The 24,127-nt window shown below is 43.4% G+C and overlaps 1 protein-coding gene across 1 annotated transcript in view; it reads left to right on the forward strand.

The window, feature by feature from the left end:
* The first annotated feature begins 3,683 nt into the window (after positions 1-3,683).
* TJP2 (tight junction protein 2) overlaps positions 3,684-24,127 on the forward strand; it is a 128,302-nt gene continuing 107,858 nt past the window's right edge. The window contains exon 1 of the mRNA XM_027549424.1: positions 3,684-4,101. The gene's annotated coding sequence lies outside the window, so the exon portion shown is untranslated. The remainder of the gene's footprint in view (positions 4,102-24,127) is intronic.

Genomic DNA, 24,127 nt, shown 5'->3' on the forward strand with positions numbered 1-24,127 from the left:
TCAGACTTTTTTTGGGCTCCAAAATCACTGCAGATGGTGGCTGCAGCCATGAAATTAAAAGACCCTTACTCCTTGGAAGAAAAGTGATGACCAACCTGGATAGCATATTCAAAAGCAGAGACATTACTTTGCCAACAAAGTTTCGTCTAGTCAAGGCTATGGTTTTTCCAGTGGTCATGTATGGATGTAAGAGTTGGACTGTGAAGAAAGCTGAGCACCGAAGAATTGATGCTTTTGAACTGTGGTGTTGGAGAAGACTCTTGAGAGTCCCTTGGACTGCAAGGAGATCCAACCAGTCCATTCTGAAGGAGATCAGCCCTGGGATTTCTCTGGAAGGAATTATGCTAAAGCTGAAACTCCAGTACTTTGGCTACCTCATGTAGTTGACTCATTGGAAAAGACTCTGATGGTGGGAGGGATTTGGGGCAAGAGAAGGGGAAGACAGAGGATGAGATGGCTGGATGGCATCACTGACTCAATGGACGTTGAGTCTGAGTGAACTCTGGGAGTTGGTGATGGACAGGGAGGCCTGGCGTGCTGCGATTCATGGGGTCGCAAAGAGTCGGACACGACTGAGCAACTGAACTGAACTGAGATACAGTTTGTACAGCTCATAGCTTGGGTTTCCCAGGAAGCAGAGTTCTTGAGACATGGGCTGTTTGTGTATTAGTCGTTCAGTGTGTTTGACTTTTTGTGACCCCAGGAACTGTAACCCACTAAGCTCCTCAGCCCATGGAATTTTCCAGGTGAGAATTCTCCAGGCAAACTTTCCAATCCGGGGATCGAACCCAGGTCTCAAGAACCTAGGTCTCCTGCATTGCAGGCAGATTCTTTACCATATGAACCACCTGGGGAGCCCCACTGGAAGCAAGGTTTTAGGGAAAGCTAGTGGTGGGGGAACCTGAGAGAGCCGGTTCAAGGGAGTCTCATCCAGTAGTCTTGTGGCTTCAAACATCTGATTAAGTGATTCATTGTGATTTGATTTCTGAGAAGTGATATGGACTGAGCCTCAGAATAGTTTATCCTGGGAGAAAAGGAGGGAATATTTAGTTATCAGCTTCTACCCCCGACTGGTCCACAGTTAGATCATGAAATGCTAACTCACCCACCACTCAGGGTGCTGTATGCATAGGCAACAAGATAGTTTCCATGGATTCTCACACTGGTATTAACAGGGAAGCACTGGAGTGGGAAGTAGGAGATGAGGTCATTTGGGTTGTTCCTGCATGAAGCTGAAAAGAGCCCACCTAGAATTTGTTGCTACAGCAGTGGCTAGAATAAGAGACAGTGAGGGATATAAGATCTAAAATGGTACATATGAAGTGTTAGATACAGTCCAAAAGAGGCAGATAAAATATGTAATTCTGTCTTACAATTTACCAGCTCTCAAAATAATGAATTAGTTCCACTGAATCTGCAAGGTAACCAATTAGGGCTTTTGGGTTTTTTTTTAAGTATTCGAATGACTCATATACATATATATATGATATATATATATCATATGATATGTATCCTGTATCATATGATATGTATATCACATATATATATGATATATCTCAATTCATTGCTGTCATTTTTGTTATTAATGTTCAAATTTATCCCACTTTGGCCAGTGGGTACTTCTATAAGTTGGCTTCTTATTTGATTTCATGTGAATCTATTAGTTTTTGATAGCTTCCTTGCTTTCTGAATTGACAAGATACTCCCAGTCTTATTTTGGGTACTTCTTGCCTTTAATATAAATAACTCACTTCTCCAAATAGGTCTAGTTTCTTTCAAAGAAAAATGGTATTTAGAGACCACAATGTGGAATCTAAGAGTGCTTAATCCTGCCAGATTGGTCACTCACTGTTCAGTGAACATTTTGAACAACAGACCTTGAGAAAAACTTAAGAAAAGTATAAATCTAAATGACAATTTCAGGTCAAATTTAATATTGCTTAGCTTTGATTTTATATTTATCTTTTATATTAAAATAAGATTTGTAAGAACATTAACATAAATTATTGCTAACATTATGATTACTAAAAAGCAGTTTATGTTTTGTTTTTTAGCATTCTCTTCATCCTTAAGGTATATTCCTAAGGCATCTAGAACCAAACAATTGTGTTTTAAAGTTACCTGACATAATTTCCCTTTATATGGTTAAGCCACCAACTTGATAACTGTATTCATTTGTTGCATTTTGCTTTTTAAACATTTAATTTTTCATAATCATAAAAATTTACGGCATCCCAGTCAAATCTACAAAACAAGATATAGTCAGAGAAGTTTAGCTTCTATCCTTGTACTTTCCAACTTGCTCCATCTCTCCCAAATTTAATAATTTATCTTTCCACTTAGAAAATACACAAATGTATGTGTTCCTGCTTTCTTAGATTAACAGCAAGACACCATATTCACCTTTACTCATCTTGCCAGCACTGTGTTCCTGACAAACTACTGTTCATCTTTTAAAAACTGTCCTGTCCTGTAGATGCAATCTAGTCACTTGAAATAACTTGTTGATAGGTACTCCCCAAAGTCTAAAGGGTAAAGAATCCGCCAGCAAAGCGGGAGACCTGGGTTCCATCCCGGGATTGGGAAGATCCTCTGGAGGAGGGCATGGCAACCCACTCCTTTATTCTTGTCTGGAGAATCCTCATGGACAGAGGAGCCTGGCCAGCTAGAGAAAACGAGGTCTTAAAGTCAGACAGGACTGAGCACGCGCGCACACACACACACACAGTCTAAACGAAATGAACTTGAGTTTTACTTATTCCATTACTTCTGGCAAAGGTTTGTGTAAGGGAGGAGGGAAGGGGAGCTTGCCAATCGTAAGCAAATCTGTCTTAACTGAATGAAGGTATGATCTTCCCATGAATATTTTTTGCGTGTGTGGTAAAATACACATAAAAAATTGACCGTTTAAACCATTAAGTTGTGCAACCAGCATTTTTCAGAGTTCCAAATTGAAACTCTTCACCCATTAAACAAGTCCCCAAAACCATCCCAGGACCTTTAACAAGACTAAATGAAGACGCACCTGCTCGCCAGTTGCAGGCTTGGGCACTAGGAGGATTCTGCCTTCCCATCTGAGCAGGGATTCCAGCGGAGACCAAGCTAGATCTCGGTTAACGCTCACGCCCTCACCTATTGTCCCAGCGGGAGGAACCGGTATTTCCGGATTGGGGCCTCAGACCCAGTGATCCCGGCTAAGAGTGAGGTTGGTGGAGGAGGGGAACGGAAGCTGATCATAAAAGTTAACTTTCCATCAAAATAATTAACCTGTTTTCCCATCCCCCTCCCAACAAAAACAAAGATCCACCCACACCCCCCAACCCGCCGCCTCCAGCAAAAGTCGCCAATTGAACACCCACAATGGCCCCCAACCATCGTCCGGTGGTTTTTGAAAAAGTAGAAACGCTGACCAGTTCCTTGCCCACACCCAGGGAGAGGATCAAAAAGCCGAATCAGGTCAAGAATAAAGAAAGCAGCACAGCGAATTCCACTCGCCCTTGGGCGGGAAGAAAGCTCAGCGGTAGTTTTGCAGAGAAGAAAAAAGCCAGACCAGTGAGCGCGCGGGCTGGAGTGACCAGGCAGGCAGTCCCTGCGGCCGTAGCCCCTACCCCACCGCTGGGTGGCGTGTGTGAACCTCGCCCCCGGCTCGGTCCTTCCAGATACCCCAAAGTAAAGCTGCAAGAAACTGCGTTTCTCTGCCCCGGCTCGCACGCTTGGCACCCTTGGGGGCTCGAAGGAGACAGGCGACAGCCTCTGGCCACCCGAGTCCCCTCCGGGCCGCCGCTCTCTCCGGTCGCCCAACCCCCCTGCCCCCACCCTGGATTTTTTTTTTTTTTTTTTTTCCTTTCTCCCAAACCTCCAAACAGGAAATAGCTTGAGTCACAATAATACACGGGAGCGGCGGCCGAGGCCACTCGCACCCGCCCATTCCCCGGGCCGCCTCCAGTACTCCGGCTCCGCCAGGCGCCGCCGGCGAAGCGCGGGGAGCGCAGGGGACATCGGCCCAGCCGCCGGCGTAGTGTCGAAGGCGCCCAAGCGCCGGCCAGATCCGCCTTCACTCTGACCCCGACCGCGCCAGCTTCGGCCGCCACCGGCTTCCAGGCGAGTACCCTCCTCCCTCTCCCTTCCGACCACCGAGCGCCCGCGGGCGTCCCGGCACGGCCCTCCGCGAGGCTGGAGGAGAGCCGCCCCCAGCGCCGCAGCCGCGCTCCGGCAGCGCCGGGACACCTTGCTCGGGTCTCGACTTCGGCTGGGGAGGGCTTTGCGGGGTTCTGGGGGGTGCTCTCTGGATTCATCGTGAGGGAGGAGGTGTGGGGTGGGTAGCGGGAGAAAACGCGAGCTGATGTCAGCCCACGTCCCTGTTGATTCGGAGTATACTTTCTTGGACAGTAACTTTTTTCTCCCTTTTCTGGGGATGCTTAACCGACTTTTGCCTCCCCGATTCCTCCAAGGGATGACAGTCACAGGGTTCTCCTGCGCAGTCGTCTAGAAGGGGCGGCTACAGGTGCCTGCGACCCACTTTCTTTCTCCTACCTGGCCTGGAGTTCTCTCCTCAAGGGACGGGAAATGTTTCACTTTCTGTTGAGCTTCTCTTTAACCAGATTAAAAGGGCCTCTCAGTTTGTGTTGGAGCGGTCAACACTCGCAGCGTCCGGAGGAGGCTTTATGCAGGCCGAGGGAGGCGAGGGCTAGTTGAGAGCAGGTGCGGGCTGCCTGCGCAATCACCGCCGCACACCTGAGAGCCCGGGAGATGCTCGTTAGCCCGCGCAGCCCGGGAGCCCCGAGCTCCCACCTCCGCAGGATTTTAGAGAATTGTTTTCCCCACTTTCTGATGCATTTGTAAGGGAGGGGCCGAGTTCGTCAATGTGCTGCGCGTTGTCAGTCTTCAAGGGCTACATTGCAAGGTTCTTCTATAGGGATCTCGGTCAAAATTGAGTTGGACATCTTTGTGTTGGAGAAAGGCCACTGAATTCCAGGCATTCTTCGAGGTTGAGAAGGGTGTTTTCAAGACTGTTCTGAAGTCGGCTTGAGGGCTTTCTGCGAAACTACCGCTCTGTCAGCTCTCCTTATCGCCTGTGGCTGCTTTTTAGTCCCGGGGGTGGGTGCGTTTTCTTCGTACTCTGTGTGCAGTGAGACCTTCCCTCCTGGTTTCTAAGAAGGTTGTGAACAACCCTCCGCGTTTCTCGGTGAGAGGACCGTGGTTCTAGAGCGGTTGGATTAAAAGGGTGGCTGCGTTACTTCAAGCGCTCTGGGGCCTTGCTGCTGTGAGTGAGCCAGGGTCCAGCAACATCGGCATCACCTGGGGCATCTTGAAATATGGGATTTCAGAGCTACCCTGGCCTGCTCAATCAAGGTCCTCAGGGAATCCTTTGAGTATTATCGCTTGAGAAACACTAGCAGAGGGTATGTTGGGCTGAAGTTTTTTTGTCCAGTTTAAACACTAGCAGAGGGTATGTTGGGCTGAAGTTTTTTTGTCCGGTTTAAAGAAGTAATTTACAGTATATTTCCCTACATTTCCATCCAGTCCTATATTTGAACCTTCATTCTGCCAGACCAGGACAAACACATTTAACAGCTTTATGGGTCCAGCCCCTCCGCCCCAGGGAGCTAGGCACCTTACACAAGATTTGGACATGTGGTTAGTATACTAGCTATGTGTTTTTTGTTTCTAGATACTTTTATTATTATTGTGATAAAATACAACATAAAATTTGTCATTATAATAATTTCTTTTTTTTTCTTTTTTTTTCACCACACTGTGTGGCTTCCTGGTTCTTAGTTCCCTGACCAGGGATTGAACCCAGGCCCCAGGCGATGAAAGCACAGAGTCCTCACCCACCACCAGGGAATTCCTAACCATTTTTAAGAGGACAATTCAGTGACATTAAGCACTGTCACCATGTTGTGCAACCATCCCTGCTCTCTTTTTCCAGAACTTTTTCCTTGTCCCAAACAGAAACTCTGTACTTATTAAAGAATACCCTCTTCCCCCCTCTTCCCAGCCCCTGAGCTTCTGGCTACTGTTCATGACATTTTCCGTAGGGTACAGAGAAGGTTGAATAGGAATACAGAGTAAAAGTAAAATCATGTTTACAGAATATGGATAAACATTTGGAAATTCCTGGGTTGCTGGCCTGATGGACTTGGCAACGAAACTCCAGGTTTTTAAAATGCATGTGCTTTCTTTGAAGGGAGACAGCCTGAACCTATGAGGCCTTCCTTTTTGGTGTGACTGGAGCACTTCATTTAATTGGCTTTATTTTGGGTGTCCTGTTTATATTGGGCTTAGTTTTTTAATAGTGAATCAAACTCATTTTTGAAAGCAGTTAAAATAAACCTTAAGCAAAAGTATTGTTGCTTGGGGTATATATAGGAGGAGATCACAGGAAGACTTCAGAAAGATTTGAAATGATTTTCTAAAAGACCTCAAACTGTTTCAATTCTGCTTTAATGTTAAGTGAGTCTAATGGATCAAGGACATTGTTTCTGGTTCTAAAAATGTTTGTATATAATTTGGGAAAGCCTTGTTGTTGTTTTAATTGAAGTATAGTTGATTTACAATTTTGTATTAGTTTCAGGTATATAGCAAAGTGATTCAGTTACACACACATATATATTCTTTTTCAGATTTTTTTTCCATTATAGGTTATTGCAAGATATTGAATATAGTTCACTGTGCTATACAGTAGGTCCTTTTTGTTTATTTTGTATATAGTAGTGTATATCTGTTAATTCCAAACTCATAATTTATAGAAAAGCTTTGTAATAATGAATGTCATCCTCTTGTATCTGCTTAAAATTGTCCAGGTTGCCATTTGAGGACATGCTTTTCAGTGAGAACAGAAATGTGAATTAGCAAACTAGTAAAAATGGTTTCATTCATGATCTAACAAAGACACTGTTATAGATCTAGAATGTGGTTCAGAATACATAAGTGATCAGAGATATTGGGAAGATTTAATACTACACGGTCTAGACTTTGAAACAAATAAAAAGATGAGCCCAAACTGAAATAAATTCCAAAAGAGCAAAGAAATCAACAGCAAAGGATTCTTTCTATGGTACTACAAGACCTCTAATCAGTTAGATTATACTTGGCTTGATTTTAGGCATTAGGATAACTAGTCCAGCTCCCAGGAAAATCAAGTCTTGGGCAATCTCCTTTTTGAGACCAGTCAGCAGTGCTACCTCTGCATATCAACCAGATGGTCTCTATGCAGTACCCCAAATGCTACACAGTGTAGAAGGAAGGGCACAGGATTCAGGTGCAGAAGAACTGATATTTACCCTGACCAACTGACTGAGCAAGAGTAAGCCTCAGAAACTCGGAGCCACCATGTCCCTAAGTATAAAATTAGGGAGAAGTTGTCTCTCTCTAAGATTATGTAGTAAGGATTCAAAAGGACCTTACTTATAAAAGTGCTTGTAAACTGTAAAAGGATAATAAAAATTTCTTACCTTCATTTGGGAGAAAGTTACAGTGCAAAAGAGATAGGAGAAGTCACATATTTGGGGTACCTAACACTTTTTAGTTAACTGTGTTTGTTTGTAATTTTCTTCTAGCTTTAAGGTCATTTTTTTTTTTTTTTTTGGCCATGCTGTAAAGCTTGTGGGATCTTAGTTCCCCAAGCCAGGGATTGAACCCATACCCTCTGCAGTGGAAGCACAGTATCTTAACCATTGAATCACCAGGGAAGTCTTCCTCGAGGTCATTTTTTTAAAAAACAAGTTTATTGAGATGTAATTCATATACCATACAATTCACCAATAAAGTGTACAATTCATTGATATTGAATATATTCACCAAGTTGTGCAACCATCACCATAATCAATTTCAGGACATTTTTATTGCCCTAAAAATAGTACTACTCCTTCTACCCCTTAGCTGACCCCTTCTAATCTGCCTATCCCCAACCTAAATAACCACTAATCTACTTTCTGTCTATAGATTTGCCTATGCTGGACATTCAATATAAATGGAATCATACAATATGTGGTTTTGTATTCTGACTTCTTTCATTTAGCATAGTGTTTTCAAAATTTATCTACATTGCCTCATGTATCAGAGCTTTCTTTTTATTGCCAAATAATGTTCTGTTGTAAGTATATACCACATTTTGTTTATCCATTCATCTGTTGACGGACATTTGTGTTGTTTCTACTTTTTGCCTGTTATAAATAATGCTGCTCTGAACATTCATGTTTTTAGGTGGACATGTTTTCATTTTGAGGGGGTACATACCTATAAGTGAAAAACATATGTTAATTCTATATTTAACATTTTCAGGAACTGCCAGACTGTTTTCCAAAGTGATTGCACCATTTACAATCCCATTAGCAAAGTGTGAGAGTTTCAGTTTCTCTAGTTTTTTTTTTCTTGGCCATCCTAGTTGGTGTGAAGTAGTTTTGATTTACACTCCTCTGATGGCCAATGATGCTAAACATCTTTTCATGAGCTTATTTATTAAGCCATTCTTTTTTTTTTTTAAATCATTTTCTAAGGAAAAATAGATAGAGGAAGAGGAAAATCAGTTTTGTATAGATTCCCTAGTTTCAGTGGTCTAGGAAAATACTGAAAATGTAAATTGAGTACTTCGCTCTTTTCAAATTTATTTTGGTTTTGACTCATCTTTTTATTTGCCTTGAGGCCTAGTACCTGTAGTACATGATGTTCCAAAGGATTTGAGTGAAGAATTAATACATAGATTCTTGGAGGTGAAGGGGAGTAAGTAGACAGGGATTTAGTATTCTATATGCCGATACAATGCCCTCTAAAAAATCATGCACCACTCAAATGTTAATAACGCACCAAAAAATAAATGTACTTGTGCTGATGGTGGACATTTTAAACACTTGAACTAAAATATTGTTTGGTAGTCTGTTGATTAACATCTGTTCATTCTACTTAATATATAAGAATATACAGCTCATATTCATAGATTGTAGCTTTTATTAGGCTCTCTTTTTAAAAATCTTTTAAAATTTTTATTCATTTTTTTTGTGGCTGTGTTGGGTTTTCATTGCTTTGCACATTTAGTTGCAGCGAGCAGGGGGTATTCTTCACTGCGGTGTATGGGCTTCTCTCGTGGAGCAGGCTCCAGGCTCCGGGCTTCAGCACTTGTAACACACGGACTCAGTGGTTGTGGTTCACAGGCTATGGAATCTCACCAGACCAGGGATCAAACCCGTTTTTCCTGCATTAGCAGACTACTGATTTTATTTTCATATACTCCGAGTAGGCTGGTGGATGTTTTGGCATGAGTTTGTGCATTTCCGTTCTTTCTTTCCAAGGCTGCATGGCAATGTGTTTTCTCTATAGCCATGTGGAGAATTACCATCATGGTCTACAGTTACAAATGGATCATGAACTTTTAAAATACCTGTAGGCGTTTTAGAGGCCCACTGTATTGAACTTGGGTTGTATGTTTGGATCTTATATTACTGGTGAATGTAGAGAGCAGTAAGGGAAATAGAAAAATCAGCCAGATTTAGCAAATTACTTCTATTTCCTTATTCCTTAGAATAAGCAAATGGAAGTGTGTGGTTCAGTGGTCCTCACACACTGGGCTGTATCTGAATCACCTGGAAGCTTGATAAAATATACATTGCTGACCACCCCCCACCCCGAATTTGGTTACTGAGTTAGTCAGTCTGAATGGGACCCTGATAATCTGCATCTCCAACAAGTGCCCAGGTGATGTTGATGCTGCTGGTCTGGTCTTAGAGACCCAGTGGATTGGAGGCATTTGGAAATGGACTGGAATAAGAGTGAGGGAAGGGACAAGGCTAGCGGTGGGCTCCTGCATTCTGTGCGTACAGGAACTTGATAGAGCTGAGGAGCTAGATGTGACTCAGGAAGGGCATGGACAGGTGCTGGGAACTGGGACATAGGGATTAGTGGGGAGGGGTATCTGGAAGAGAAGCCTCTGATATGGGGAAGGAGTGGGGAGAGGGTTCTGAGGAGACCAAGGCCACTGAGGGCCCCAACTCCATGTAAACAGGGGAGTGAGGACACAGCTTTTCACTGCTTCCAGAAAGGCCAGCGTTACCAGGTCGTGGGATGGGCTACGTGGGGACAGAGCCAAGTGTGAACTTGCCTTCGTAAGATAAGGGATCCCTGTAGTCCTTCAGGCAAAGTCCTGGAGTCATGACTGGCCCCTCCCCATCTTGACTATTACTATTAATCATAGTCAACCTAGAATCTGGGGAGCTTTGTAAGCCAGAGCAAGAGTCCTTTGTGCAAGGAGTAGCCATCAAGTTTTAGTTTTCCTCCTCTCATGCCTTTGCCAGCTCAGCTTAATGGCTTAAAAATCTGTGCTACCAGGTGTCTAGTCTCCTTAGCATAACTTGGCATAAGCGGATTCTGAGAGTGGGTGCTGACAGTCCATGTCATGAAGGTCAGGTTCGTTACAGAAAAGAAATCCAAGAAGGGAGCTAGCCCAATGCTGTTGGGTCCTGTGAAGTTAAGCTGTGTCCCACCTTCCCGTGGTTTCACAGACTTGAGACTAACATCTGATTTTATTTCATATTTTGCATGAAAGAATCCTCATTGTATCTGAGGATATAAAGCATTTATCTTGGGCTTTGGAATGAGGCCAAAGCCTGCCACCGAAGCACTCTGTGTTCCCATCTGGGAGCACCTGCCATCAGCAGGGGGAGAGGGTTTGGTATCCATGGGTGTGATCTCCGCCCAGCTCTGCCTGTGGTGTGCTGCTGAGGTCAGAGCTGGGCAGCTGCCACCTACGTTACACTCACCTTGGCGTCCTCCACCCCACTCAGCTGGTTGCACAATTTTACATTCCTACTTGGTCCCTGTGGGCCGAGGGTGTGTGATTCCGCTGGTTAATGGTCAGAACTAGAAGCATTTCTCAGTCTTGCTTCTGGGAGAGATGCTGTTTCGGGATCCCTAAGGTGACCTCCAGTTTCTATGATTTGCTAAGAGGACTCAGAGTCTCACCTCTATGGTTATTACTGTGAGAGTACAACAAAGCAAAATCAGTAAATGGAAGAAGCCACTTGGATCAGAATCTGAGGAAACCAGGCACGGGCTTCCAAGTGTCCTCTCCTAGAGCAGGCGCATAGGCCATGATTAATTCCAACAGACCACATGTATGAAATGTTGCCAACCAGGAAACTTCATTAGCGACTCAGTGCCCAGGCTTAGTGGGTGTCAGAAGATATCAGACCAACTTGGGTTGTAATCACACCTCCAGTACTTACTACCAGTGTGGCCACGAGAGAGTTACTTAGTCATCTGGTGCCTGAGTTTCTTCATCTGAAAACAGAATTTATATCTACCTCCGAAAGTCATTGTGAGAATGAACTAAGGTAATGCATTTTAAAAATTTTTATTTATTTTTGTTTTTGACTGTGCTGGGTCTTCGTTGCTGTGTGGGCTTTTCTCTAGTAGTGCAAAGCAGGGCTTCTCTCTAGTTGCAGCACTCAGGCTTCTCATTGCAGTGTCTTCTCTTGTAGAGCACGGGCTCTAGGGTGCATGGGTTTCAATGTTTGCAACTCTCGGGCTCCAGAGCACAGGCTCGGTAGTTATGGTGCATGGACTTAGCTGCTCCATGGCATGTGGGATTTTCCTGGACCAGGGATCAAACCCATGTCTTCTGCATTGGCAGGCAGCTTCTTTACCATTGAGCTACCAGGGGCGCCCAGGTAATGCATTTTAAGGGGAGCATTTATCTCAGTGGCAGACACAGTGAATGTGGTCACCAAAACATGGTTTAGCCACATATCGGCCAGCGGAAGGGTGTGTGGGCCAGAGTGGGTGGCATCTACCATACCTACTGTGTGCAGAGCCTAAGGTCAGAAGACATCTCTAGCCCTGGGCTCATAGGTGCACCTCAGGCTGCCTTCTTGCCAGCTCATCCTACCTACTGACCTGAGAACATTTTTTGCTGTTTTGCTCTTCTGTCTCCTAGGAATACTTTTCCCTCTGCCTCGGATGGCTCAGCTCCTTCTATTAGCCTAAGGAATGTCTGCTCATATTTTTAAGACCTAACTCAAGTACTTTCTCTGTGAAGACTTTCCCAAGCCAAGCCCCTTAAACAGACTTATCCACTCTGTCCTGCCTCATCCCTGTTCCGTGGACCCCTACTGCAGTGTGCTGGGTTACAGTTACTTGTTGCTCTGCTAGACTGGGTGGTTCTTGAGGGAAGGGATGGTTTCGTATTATTTATATGTGCAGCATCACTCAGAATGTTGGATAGGGAGCAGCTCAGGGGTTGTCCAGGGAGTGAATGAATGAATGGAGTGTTGGGCTGGACCTAGAACCCAACAGGAAATGGATACAGTGTTGGCAAAATAGGTATCTGCCTTCAGAGCAGCCCCTGACAGTCTAGAGGGGGAGATAGATGGTAAACAGGTATAATTAGAGAAGTGACGTGAGGGAAGCAGAGTCTGGCCCAGCTGCAGGTGCAAGGGGAGCAGGAACAAGGAGAAAGGGGCGGTCCAAATGTTGATGCCCTGGGCAGTGTGATATCTGCTGGAGCTTGGGTGGTTGTTGGAGGCTGGAAGAACTGGTCAGGCAGGGAGCCACTCCCAAAGAGCCAGGAATCCTCCAGATGGGGAGGGAGAGGTGGATCAAAGGTTACCAACACCTCAGCTGCCAAAGGGCAGGAAATCTAAGTGGAAACTTGGAAGGTTGAAGTGGTCCAAGGGGAACTTGGAAAACTGGGGTTGGGGAACACAGGGTTAATTGAGGAAGTGGCACCCAGTAACCTGAAAACCTGTCTGGGAATGGATCTCTGATCTTAGGCTTCCATAACAAGATACCACAGCCTGGGGGTGTTAAGCCACAGACATTTATTACTCACATTTCTGGAGGCTGGAAGCCTGAGATCTGGGTGCTGGCATGGTCCATTTCTGGGTGAGGACCGCCTTCCTGGCTTGCAGAAGGTGACCTTCTCCCTGTGCGCTCACACAGCCTTTCTTAAGTGTGTGCGCACGCAGAGGGAGCCGTCTCTGTCTCTTCTTCTTCCTTATCCCATCGTGAAGAACCCACCTTTGTGACCTAACATAAATCTCATTTACATTCCAGTTCCCCATCATGATCACCAACATGCTAGGAATTAGGGCTTTGATTGATGCATTTTAAGAGGACACAAACTTTTAGTCCATAATAACCTGGGCCAATAAATATTTGCTGAGTAAATAATAATCATGGCTAGCACTTAGCACTTCAGATGGTTCAGACTCTAAGTGTTTTGCATATATTTTTTTAAGTTTAATTTTCACACAACTTTATTAGGTAGGCACCATTATTATGCCCTATTTACAGAGGAGGAAAATGAGGCCCTGGAGAGGTATAGAGGCTTGCCCAGGCTACACAGCTAACTAAATATGAAGCTGGGACACAAACTGAGGCAGTCCGGTTCTAGAGAGCAGGATTTTAACCATTATACCCTGCTGCCTCTTAGTTAGGAAGTAAACTCTGGTGTTATTGGGTATCTGTCATATGCTGATTCCTCAGGAGAGATGCTAGCGATACAAGGATGAATATGACATCTTATCTGCCTTCTAGGCCATCACAGAATGCTTAGAGAAACAGCTATGACTTTTGCTAAGTCATTTCAGTCGTGTCCGACTCTGGGCGACCCCATAGATGGTCCCTGGGATTCTCCAGGCGAGAACACTGGAATGGGTCGCCATTTCCTTCTGCCGTGCATGAAAGTGAAAAGTGAAAGTGAAGTCACTCAGTCGTGTCGGACCCTCAGCGACCCCATGGACTGCAGCCTTCCAGGCTCCTCCAGCCATGGGATTTTCCAGGCAAGAGTACTGGAGCTGGGTGCCATTGACTTTTGAAGTCACTGGAAATGTATTAAGGCCGACAGAAACATTGTTTCACCTTTCTTTTGTAACTACTACACAGGACCATTAGCAAAAGTAAAGTGTTTCACTATTTTAGAATGTATATAGATGGACAGGGAGGCCTGGCGGGCTGCGATTCATGGGGTCGCAAAGAGTCGGACACGACTGAAATGACTTAGCGACTGAGCGACTGATCTGATCTGATCTGATCTGATAGTGGCTGAAGTGCTCACAACATTACATATATTGTGTGGGAAATAGGGGGCTGAGTCATCAAATTAGAATTGACTATTTTTACTAGAGTTTCTAATATAATGACAGTAACTAAATGATGGTAATGCATATCCTAAAATTTATAATACTATCAAGATACAATTTGAGGAAAAGTAGAACCACTTATGTAAAAAAGCTTTTTAACTAAAAATAAATATAGATAATTTAGATATATTTTACAGGAAAATTTAAAACAAAGTGAATTAAAAACCTTGTGGTGTTTCAGAATCTTGACTATTAGGGAAGATCCTGTACATGCAGAAGCTTAGTAAACCCAGGAGGTAATTCTTTTTTTTTGCTTGGATGTGGGTGTTCAGGGAAAAACCCAGTCCATAAGGAGGAGGATAAGGTGGACAGAGATCCCTAGGTGGGAAGCCAGCTTGCTGATGGTTGGGGTTGGGGGAGAGTGCTTCTTGGAAGGAAGAGAAGGAAGAGGATTTCTTCTTTTATTTATTTATATCTTTTGGCTGTGTTGGGTCTTCATTGCTGTGCACGGGCTTTCTCTAATTGTGGCAAGTGAGGGCAACTCTTCGTAGCAGTGCTCCAGCTTCTTGTTGCTAGGGCACGTGGGCTCACTATTTGCAGCTCACAGGCCATGGAAGTCGTGCTCAGTAATTGTGGCATACCGGCTTACTTGCTCCGAGGCATGTGGCATATTCCTGGATGATCGAACCCATGTTCCCTGCATTGGCAGGCAGATTCCTGTCCACTCCCCTGTGCCACCAGAGACACCCCTTTTAATTTGACTTAATTAATTAATTTACTTTTGGTTATCTGTTGGTTGGTTTTGCACGGCCTTTCTCTAGTTGCAGCAAGTGGGAGTACTCTTCCTTGTGCTGGTGGGTTTCTTACTGCAGTCATTTCTCTTGTTCCGCAGCCTGGGCTCTAGGGCTTCCGTAGGTGCAGCATTCAGGCTCAGCAGTTGTGGCACATGGGCTTGGTTGCTCCATGGCATGTGCAATCTTCCTGGACCAGGGATCAAGCTCATATTCCCTGTACTGGCAGGTGGACTCTTATCCACTATGCTACCAGGGAAGTCCAAGAGGATGTCTTCTTGCCACAGACTCCACCTTTGGATCCAGTGGAAATAGCAGATTTGAGAGAGAGGAGGTGAGGGAAGGGGAAACCCTGCAGCAAAGAGGGAGTTGGAGAGTAGGGCTGAGATATTCTCCTATCTCAGAAGAAGAGCACTTCTGCCAGGGATCAGGAAGAGATGTGCTGTCTGAGTCCTCAGATGCAGGTAGGTTACCCAGGAAGGCACTAGAGCAGAGTAGTGAAGAGCTAGAGCAGAGTAGCAAAGAGTCAGACCTGGGCTTGAATGTTGCCTCTGCCACTTAGGAGCCATGAGATCTAGGGTAGGTTTCTCCACTCTGAGCCTTAGTTTTCTCTTTGTAAAGGGGGTCAGTAATACTGCCTTCTCCCTGAATTGCTGTGGTTCGAGCTTCATTGCTTTCATGGTTTTTTGTCTCAAGTCTGCACTGTTCTGTCTTGAGAAGAAGTTTTATCCAGCCTCCCCCGCTATCAAACCAACGACCATAAACTCCTTCTGAAGGAATAGAATTTGGCTTTGAGAAGAAGACGGAGTCATTGCAGCTTTTCTTCAAGTTCTCCTGCTCCTCATGGTCACAGCTCAGCTTGTCATTTGCTTCGGACCTTCCCTCCTCTTTCTCTGTCTTGACAGATAATAGCCCAACAAGCTGCATTTCTTTCTCATGATGGAGTTGCATCATCTCATTTCCTCTCGTGAGTGTTTGGGACTACACTTTCACTAGAGACTTTCTCAATCTGACATCACTAAGATGACCTGTCGGCTCTGCTTTTCTGTTCTCTTCTGCAGCATTGGTGAGAATTGATTTTTCTCTCCATCTGGGGTGGTGAGATGCATGCTTGGTTTTGGAATTTTAGTCAGTTCCCTCCTGGATCTTTGTGCCTGGTCATCAACATTGTTGACATGCCCCGATTCCAATTTGTTACCTCATTCTCTTCTCCAAGAGAAGCTTATCTCTTTTAAAAAAAGTTTTATTGAAATATAGTTGATTTACAATGTTGCATTTTATATATATATATGCTTTATATGTTTTTAAAAATAATTTTTAAAATTATTAATTTGTTTTTTGCTGGTCTGGGTCTTTGTTGCTACACACAGACTTTCTCTAGTTGTGGCGAGTGGGGGCTACTCTTCGTTGCGATGCACAGGCTTCTCATTACAGTGCCTTCTCTTGTTGTGGAACACAAGCTCTAAGCGCTTGGGCTTCAGTAGCTGTGGTGCATGGGCTTAGTTGCTCCATAGCATGTGGGATCTTTCTGAACCAGGGATCAAACCCATGTCCCCTGCATTGGCAGGTGGCTTCTTAACCTCTGCACCACCAGGGAAGTCCCAATATATATGCTTTTAAAGATTTTTTTCCATGATAGTTTATTATAAGATATTGAGTATAGTTCCCTGTGCCATACAGTAGGTCCTTTTGTTTATCTATTTTATATACTGTATCAGATCAGATCAGATCAATCGCTCAATCGTGTCCGACTCTTTGCAACCCCATGAATCGCAGCACGCCAGGCCTCCCTGTCCATCACCAACTCCCGGAGTTCACTCAGACTCCCGTCCTGTATAGTAGGGTATATATGTTAATCCCAAACTCCTAATTTATCCCTCTCTTTGCCCGTCTTTCCCCTATTTTATTTTTTATGTCTGTGGATAGAAGCTGATCTTGAGTGAGCTTCTCCTAGTCCCACCAGACACTTGATCTGACTTTGCAACACAAGCCCTAGACGCCATTTGGAGATACCAAGTCTTTCCCAGTTGTGCATAATACTTTTACATGAGATTTAACTTCTTCCTCTTGCATTTTGTTGGGTGCAGCTTCCAGAGAACAGATCATTCTCACAGTACCAGATGCTGGCTCATCTTGAACATGGAGCATTTTTCTTTTCCCAGTTGATTTGCTGTAAAGCATATATGCTAGATCAAGGCACAGTCTGGACATGTCCAGGCAACCCCACTTCTTCTGGGCTTTTGTCTTTTTCATCTCACTTGATGAGAGCTTTTCCTCACCACCACCCCCACCCCCCCCCCACCCCGCTTTAGGCAGCATTATGGATTGAATTGTATCCCTCTCATTCATATGTTGAAATCTTCACTCCTAGTACCTCAAAATTGATCTTATTTGGAAATGAAGACTTAATTGAAGTAATCAAGTAAAATTGAGGTCATTTGGGTGGGCCCTAAGCTAGTATCACTTGTGTCCTTATAGGAAGAGGAAATTTGGACACAGACACATACAACACAAAGATGATATACAGACGTAGGGAGAAGATGGCCATCTATAAGCCGAGTAGACAGTTCTGCCTCGCAACCTTCAGAAAGAACCAATCCTCTCAACATTTTGAACTTGAACTCCCAGCCTCCAGACTGTGAGATGTAGATTTCTGTTATTATGGCACCAGTCTGTGGTCCTTTGTTACGTCAGCCCTCGCAAACTAATACAGTCAGAATAAGAAATTCTGCCTGGAACCCAGAGAGATGTGTTAACACAGCAGCTGTCACATACACTCCACCGTCTCCCACTGATGTCCCAGGAAAGCAGGATGGGGGATCACATCATCAACTTCTGCCTTGAACTCTGAAGTTTCTCCTGGGTTTACCCAAAGTACCCCTGTGGGGCAGGATGACACTCCTCCAGGAGCCCCACATTAAGGCTCTGAAACCAGTTTGACCACAATACTGTGATCACTAAACAGGGCTCTGCTCGGAACCAAACCTGTGTCTGATGGCCAGGCAGTCCACCACTGGAGAGGACTGGGTCCAGGCCTGGATCAACGTGAAACTCAAACCCCCCAGTTGCTGGCCAGGACTCCTTCTTAACCTTTGATTAATCTTCTTGATGGCCCAGGAGACTCACCCCTATCCTCTGCACATGCCTAAACATGTAATTTGAATTCATTTTGGTTCTACTTTAAACAGAACATATTTGAGACGGCAGAAGAAAGAGTAACCTAGCCCTGTCTAAGGGGTTCAACTAAGGAGAGCCTTCTGGAAGAAATGAAGACATAGCTGATTAGCAAGGAAAAGAACACACTTACATAACACATATGCTGGACATTACACATGCTAAGTGCTTTACATGCAAAAACTGATTTAGCATTTAAAAAAAAAAATTTCTCTATTATTTCTTTTTTTCCCTTCTGCTGCTGCTGCTAGTCACTTCAGCCGTGTCCGACTCTGTATGACCCCATAGACGGCAGCTCACCAGGGTCCCCCATCCCTGGGATTCTCCAGGCAAGAACACTGGAGTGGGCTGCCATTTCCTTCTCCAATGCGTGAAAGTGAAGTCGCTCAGTCATGTCCGACTCCCAGCGACCCCATGGACTGCAGCCTACCAGGCTCCTCCGTCCATGGGATTTTCCAGGCAAGAGTACTGGAGTGGGGTGCCATTGCCTTCTCTGTTTTTCCCTTCTAGTTTTATTGAAATATAATTGACATATAGCACTGTGTAAGTTTAAGGTGTACAGCGTAATGAATTGACTTATATACATCATTAAATGAGTATCACAATAAGTTTCGTGAACATTCATCATTTAATATAGATACAAAATTAAAGAAATAGAAAAAAATTGTGATGAGAACTTTAGAGTATACTCTCAACAACTTTCATAGAAAACATATAGCAGTGTTAATTATATTTATCATGTTGTACTGTACCTTCCTAGTACTTATTTGTAACTGGAAATTTGACCTTTTGACGGTCTCCCCTGACTCCCACCTCTAGTAACCACGTATCTGGTTTCCTTTTCTATAAGTTTGTTTTTGAAGAATAACTTACCTACAGTGCTGTGCTCGTTGCTGGTACACAGCATGGTGATTTGGTATTTCTATATATTTCAAAATGATCACCATGTTATGTCTAGTTATAATGTCACCATAAAAGATATTACACAGTTATTAACTATATTTCCCATACTGTACATTTCATACCCATGACTCATTTATTTTGCAACTGAAAGTTTGTGCCTCTGATTTAGCTTTTAAAACAGGCCTGTGAGGTCAGTGCCATGATTAGCCCCACTTTACAAATAATGAAACTGAGGCATAGAGACATTGACTGACTTATCCATGATCACTACAGCTAGTTAGTGGTGGAGCTGGATTTCAGTCCTGGGTAGTGAGGCACCCCAATTGATGCTAAGGAAGCTGAGGGCACTTGTCGGCAGGTGAGATGTGAGATTGTGTGAACTGCTCTCCAGCCAGGGCTTCCCAGGTGGCTCAGTGGTAAAAAATCCGCCTGCCAATGCAGGAGATGCAGGAGATCCCCTGGGTCAGGAAGATCCCCTGGAGTAGGAAGTGGCAACCTACTCCAGTACTCTTGCCTGGAAAATTCCATGTACAGAGGAGCCTGGAGAGCTACAGTTCATGGGGTTGCAAATCAGACAGGACTTAGCGACTGAGCGCATACAGTGTCCAGCCACTGGCCACAGACTGCTGGATCTCCATACTTCATACCTTGTGTAGTCCCTACCAAGTTCTGGAGCTTCTGTCCCTTTCCAAAAGTTGCAGAGCAAAGGTGACTAATATCTTCCTAACCCGATGAATGGCCAAGCCCTTCTTGATTTAAACCAGCTCCTGTCAGTGTTCTAAACTTTGTGCAGTGCCATTGCTCATCTGCTCCCAAGCAAGAGATCTTCTAGAATCCTGCAACTCTAGGTTCAGAGTAGAAATGTAACATGAACACAATTTATTTTCCATTTTCTTTCTTTTTTTTTTTTTTTTTGGCCACACAATGTGGTTTGTGGGATTTTAGTTACCTGACTAGGGATTGAACCAGGGTCATGGCAATGAAAATGCTGATCATAACCACTAAGCCACTAAGGAACTCTCTCTCTCTCTTTTTTTTTTTGGTATAATTTTTACAACATTAATAAGGAGTGAATTTCCCTCATATAAGGAGTTTAAAATTTTTTTTATCTTTTAGGAAAGAGGGTACTTGTAGAATTACTTTGTATTCAAGTTATTTGAGAGAGATGGTCTGTTGGCTTTTAATTATTCAGGCTCAGACAGTAAAGAATCTGCCTGCAATGCAGGAGACTTGGGTTTGATCCCTGGGTTGAGGTTCCCTGGAGAAGGTAATGGTAAACCACTCCAGTATTCTTGCCTGGCAAATCCCGTGGACAGAGGAGCCTGGTGGGCTACAGTCCTTGGGGTAGCAAAGGGTTGGACACGACTGAGAGACTAACACTTTACTAGCAGAAACTGAAACTTTACTAGCAACACTTTACTAGCAGAAACTAAAAATCTGTGAAATATGGTAAGGAAGAACCTCCCCAGTTGGTGAGTAACACCTAAGCTGGGCCCCTTTCCTCTGCTTCCTACAGCAAGCCTGGGGACACTATTTTCTCCTTTTTTTTTTTGGATAGTTTTCATTATTTACTCTAGCCCCTGGGTTCCTGTACCCTTTAATCAGTCTCCCTGTTTTCCCCACAAAACCACTCACCCTTGGGCTTTCTTTTGTAGCTTCAGGGAAGGAACAGAAGTATGTAAGTACTCCTTATGCTTGCCTGCAAAGAAATAAGGATTTATGGAGGTTTATTGAAGAGATATTAGGAACGGGGAAAAGACAGAGGAGATGGATGGAAGGGAGGGAGATACAAATACATCATCTCATTTATTATTTAAAGCCACCCCTGCGTGTGGTCTTCCAGCTTTAAAGATAATGAAATAGGTTCAGAAGGGTCAAGTAACTTGTTCAGGGTCCCATGGTGTTAACAGCAGAAGTGGGATTCAAATTAGGTCTTCTCATTTAAACTCAGTTCTCTTTTCCTGTGTCACGGGGTTGGTATGACTAGGCCCCCCAGAATTGGGTGAGGATGACTTCAAGGTCTCATGCTGGGAGAGCCAGGAGGAGGATGCAAGAAACAGGAAAAGCAAGAAGCAACTGCTGCTGGGGGCTGGGCAGTGGATTCCTCAGGTAGATACTGGGTTGAGTCAGGGGACAGGGTTGAAAGGACAGATTTGGTCATGGTATAAACCCAATACAGTGCATTTTGAGACTGGCTGTGAAGAGAGAAGTCAAGTTTGAGCTGACAGGGAGGTGGGTGTTAAATCTAGGAGAGGCACAGTTTTGAACTCTGTAATTCTTTTGCACTGTGTAGTCTGTTTTTCTAAGTGTTCTAGTGGCTCATCTGAGTAGCAAATATGTAAAAGTGTATTTTAATGAAGCTATTGGGGGTTGGCAGGGATGAAATGATGCCTTAAGTCATAGTTTATTTTGTTTGTAGTAGAGTTAAAAAAAAAAAAAGATGGTTTCCCTGACGCTTCTACTTTTAGTTAAGGCTTTTTCCAGCTCCCTGTAAAGCAAACCACACCCTGTATAACAGCCTGTTTGGGGCATTAGTTCATTTCCATTTTTATACTTCTAAAACACAGGAACAGTTAGAATACCCCGTGAAAAAGGATGTCCACTCTTTTCCTCCAGCAGGAATTAAGTAGACATCATCAGTTCAAAGGGAAGGTCAGCCTTATCTGTGAATTTGTATATCCAATTTTAATCATTCAGAAAGAGAACTTGAGCATCCTGATTTAAAAGGTTTTTGGATCATATATATTTAACAATTTATAAAAAATAAGTGATTTTCAATCAAATAGTTGTAGTTATAAAGAATTTCTAGAACTCTAGAAATTGGAGTTAACCAATTAAATGAAAATTCCAAAGACTTTCTAGAATTACAAAGAAAATAGCCATGTAATTACATATCTGTATATAATTGAAAATATTGGGGGACGGGGGTTCCAGAAAGTTCCAAAAGGCAAAACTTGAGTTTTCAATCCACACATATCTGTATGTATTACATACATATTACACATTTTGACTAAATTTATTTATTTTTTATGTGTTATTGTCCTCATGTAGTATTATGAGGGAGTTCATACAAAGATGACAATTTTTAAAAAAGAATAGAAAACTGAACAACTCATTCATGGAAGAAAAACAAGTTCTTTCTAGCTACTTGCTAAGGGAGAATTCCTAATAAAAGACAAAATTTTAATTTTGTATGAGATCATCATAGATAAGAATCACTTTGTAAGTTATGTTAAATGCATCAGAAAAACCTATAGAAAATAAAACTTTAAAACATGCCATTTTTAAAGTATTGTGTCAGTTTCATTGTAGTAAAACAGCTCCCAACACCTAACAAGTTTAGCTTGCTTTTTTGTTGTTGGTAACTCAGACTTCATTTATTGTTTGAGAGGGTTGTGTAGTAATTTTTATTGCATGTCATTAGGAATACAAATTGTTAGAACAAAGACTGTTGTGTAAGTATAATTACACCATCCTGTATGATTAAATGAGGGCTGTATTAGAGCTTTTTTGAGCAGTGACAGCTGTAGCCAACTAAGTTCAGCCTGTAAAAGAATTCCAGTGACTGACTGGTACTAATTGTTTGTAGAACAACCAGTGGGAGTAATATTCATGAATACTATGAAAATGAAATGTTTCAAGACCAAATGGTTTGTCCTTTGTCTTCACTTCTTACTTGTGGTCAGTTATAGTACAGTATCCATGGGAGATTGGGTCCAGGACCCCCAAGGATATTGACACCCAGAGATGCTCAAATACCTTATATAAAATGACATAGTATTTGCAAACAATGTGCAACCCATTCTTCTGTATACTTTAAATCATCTCTAAATTACTTATAATATCTAATAGTGTAAATGATGCATAAATAGTTGTAACTACAATGTTCAGTTCAGTTCAGTTGCTCAGTCATGTCCGACTCTTTGCGACCTCATGAATCGCAGCACACCAGGCCTCCCTGTTCATCACCAACTCCCAGAGTTCACTCAGACTCAACGTCCATCGAGTCAGTGATGCCATCCAGCCATCTCATCCTCTGTCGTCTCCTTCTCCTCCTGCCCCCAGTCCCTCCCAGCATCAGAGGCTTTTCCAATGAGTCAACTCTTCGCATGAGGTGGCCAAAGTACTGGAGTTTCAGCTTTAGCATCATTCCTTCCAGAGAAATCCCAGGGCTGATCTCCTTCAGAATGGACTGGTTGGATCTTCTTGCAGTCCAAGGGACTCTCAAGAGTCTTCTCCAAACACCACAGTTCAAAAGCATCAATTCTTCGGGGCTCAGCTTTCTTCACAGTCCAACTCTCACATCCATACATGACCACAGGAATAACCATAGCCTTGACTAGACGGACCTTTGTTGGCAAAGTAATGTCTCTGCTTTTGAACGTGCTATCTAGGTTGGTCATAACTTTCCTTCCAAGGAGTAAGCGTCTTTTAATTTCATGGCTGCAGTCACCATCTGCAGTGATTTTGGAGCCCAAAATGATAAAGTCTGACACTGTTTCCCCATCTATTTCCCATGAAGTGATAGGACTGGATGCCATGGATCTTCATTTTCTGAATGTTGAGCTTTAAGCCAACTTTTTCACTCTCCACTTTCACTTTCATCAAGAGGCTTTTGAGTTCCTCTTCACTTTCTGCCATAAGGGTGATGTCATCTGCATATCTGACGTTATTGATATTTCTCCCGGCAATCTTGATTCCAGCTTGTGTTTGTAGATTCTGTGTAAATAGTTGTGAATACAATGTAAATGCTACATCCTATAGTTGCCAGAGCTAGGCAAACTCAAGTTTTGCCTTTTGGAACTTTCTGGAATCCCTCTCTCCCAATATTTTCAGTCCAAGGTCGGTTTTATCTGTGGATAGTAATCTATGGATATGGAGGGCTGACTATAATATTATAATCGGGAAGTGGAGGCTCATAGTCTGTTACTGTTATTGGAAAATAATTTAGCGCTTATCAGTTCAGGCCTCTCATCAAGAGGGAAATTGAGGTTTAGAAAGCAGTTGAAGGGTTAAGTTACTGACCATGAAACTTTTTTGCTCATACACCCCATCAGATTTTTAAGTATATTCTATAATATGTATGAGTATATAACTTTATATACTTTGGGGACTTCTCTGGTGGTTAAGATTCCAGGTTTCTACTGCAGGGAACACAGGTTCAACTTCTGGTTGGTAACTAAG

The sequence above is a fragment of the Bos indicus x Bos taurus genome, chromosome 8 (assembly GCF_003369695.1).
Source record: "Bos indicus x Bos taurus breed Angus x Brahman F1 hybrid chromosome 8, Bos_hybrid_MaternalHap_v2.0, whole genome shotgun sequence".
Lineage (NCBI taxonomy): Eukaryota > Metazoa > Chordata > Mammalia > Artiodactyla > Bovidae > Bos > Bos indicus x Bos taurus.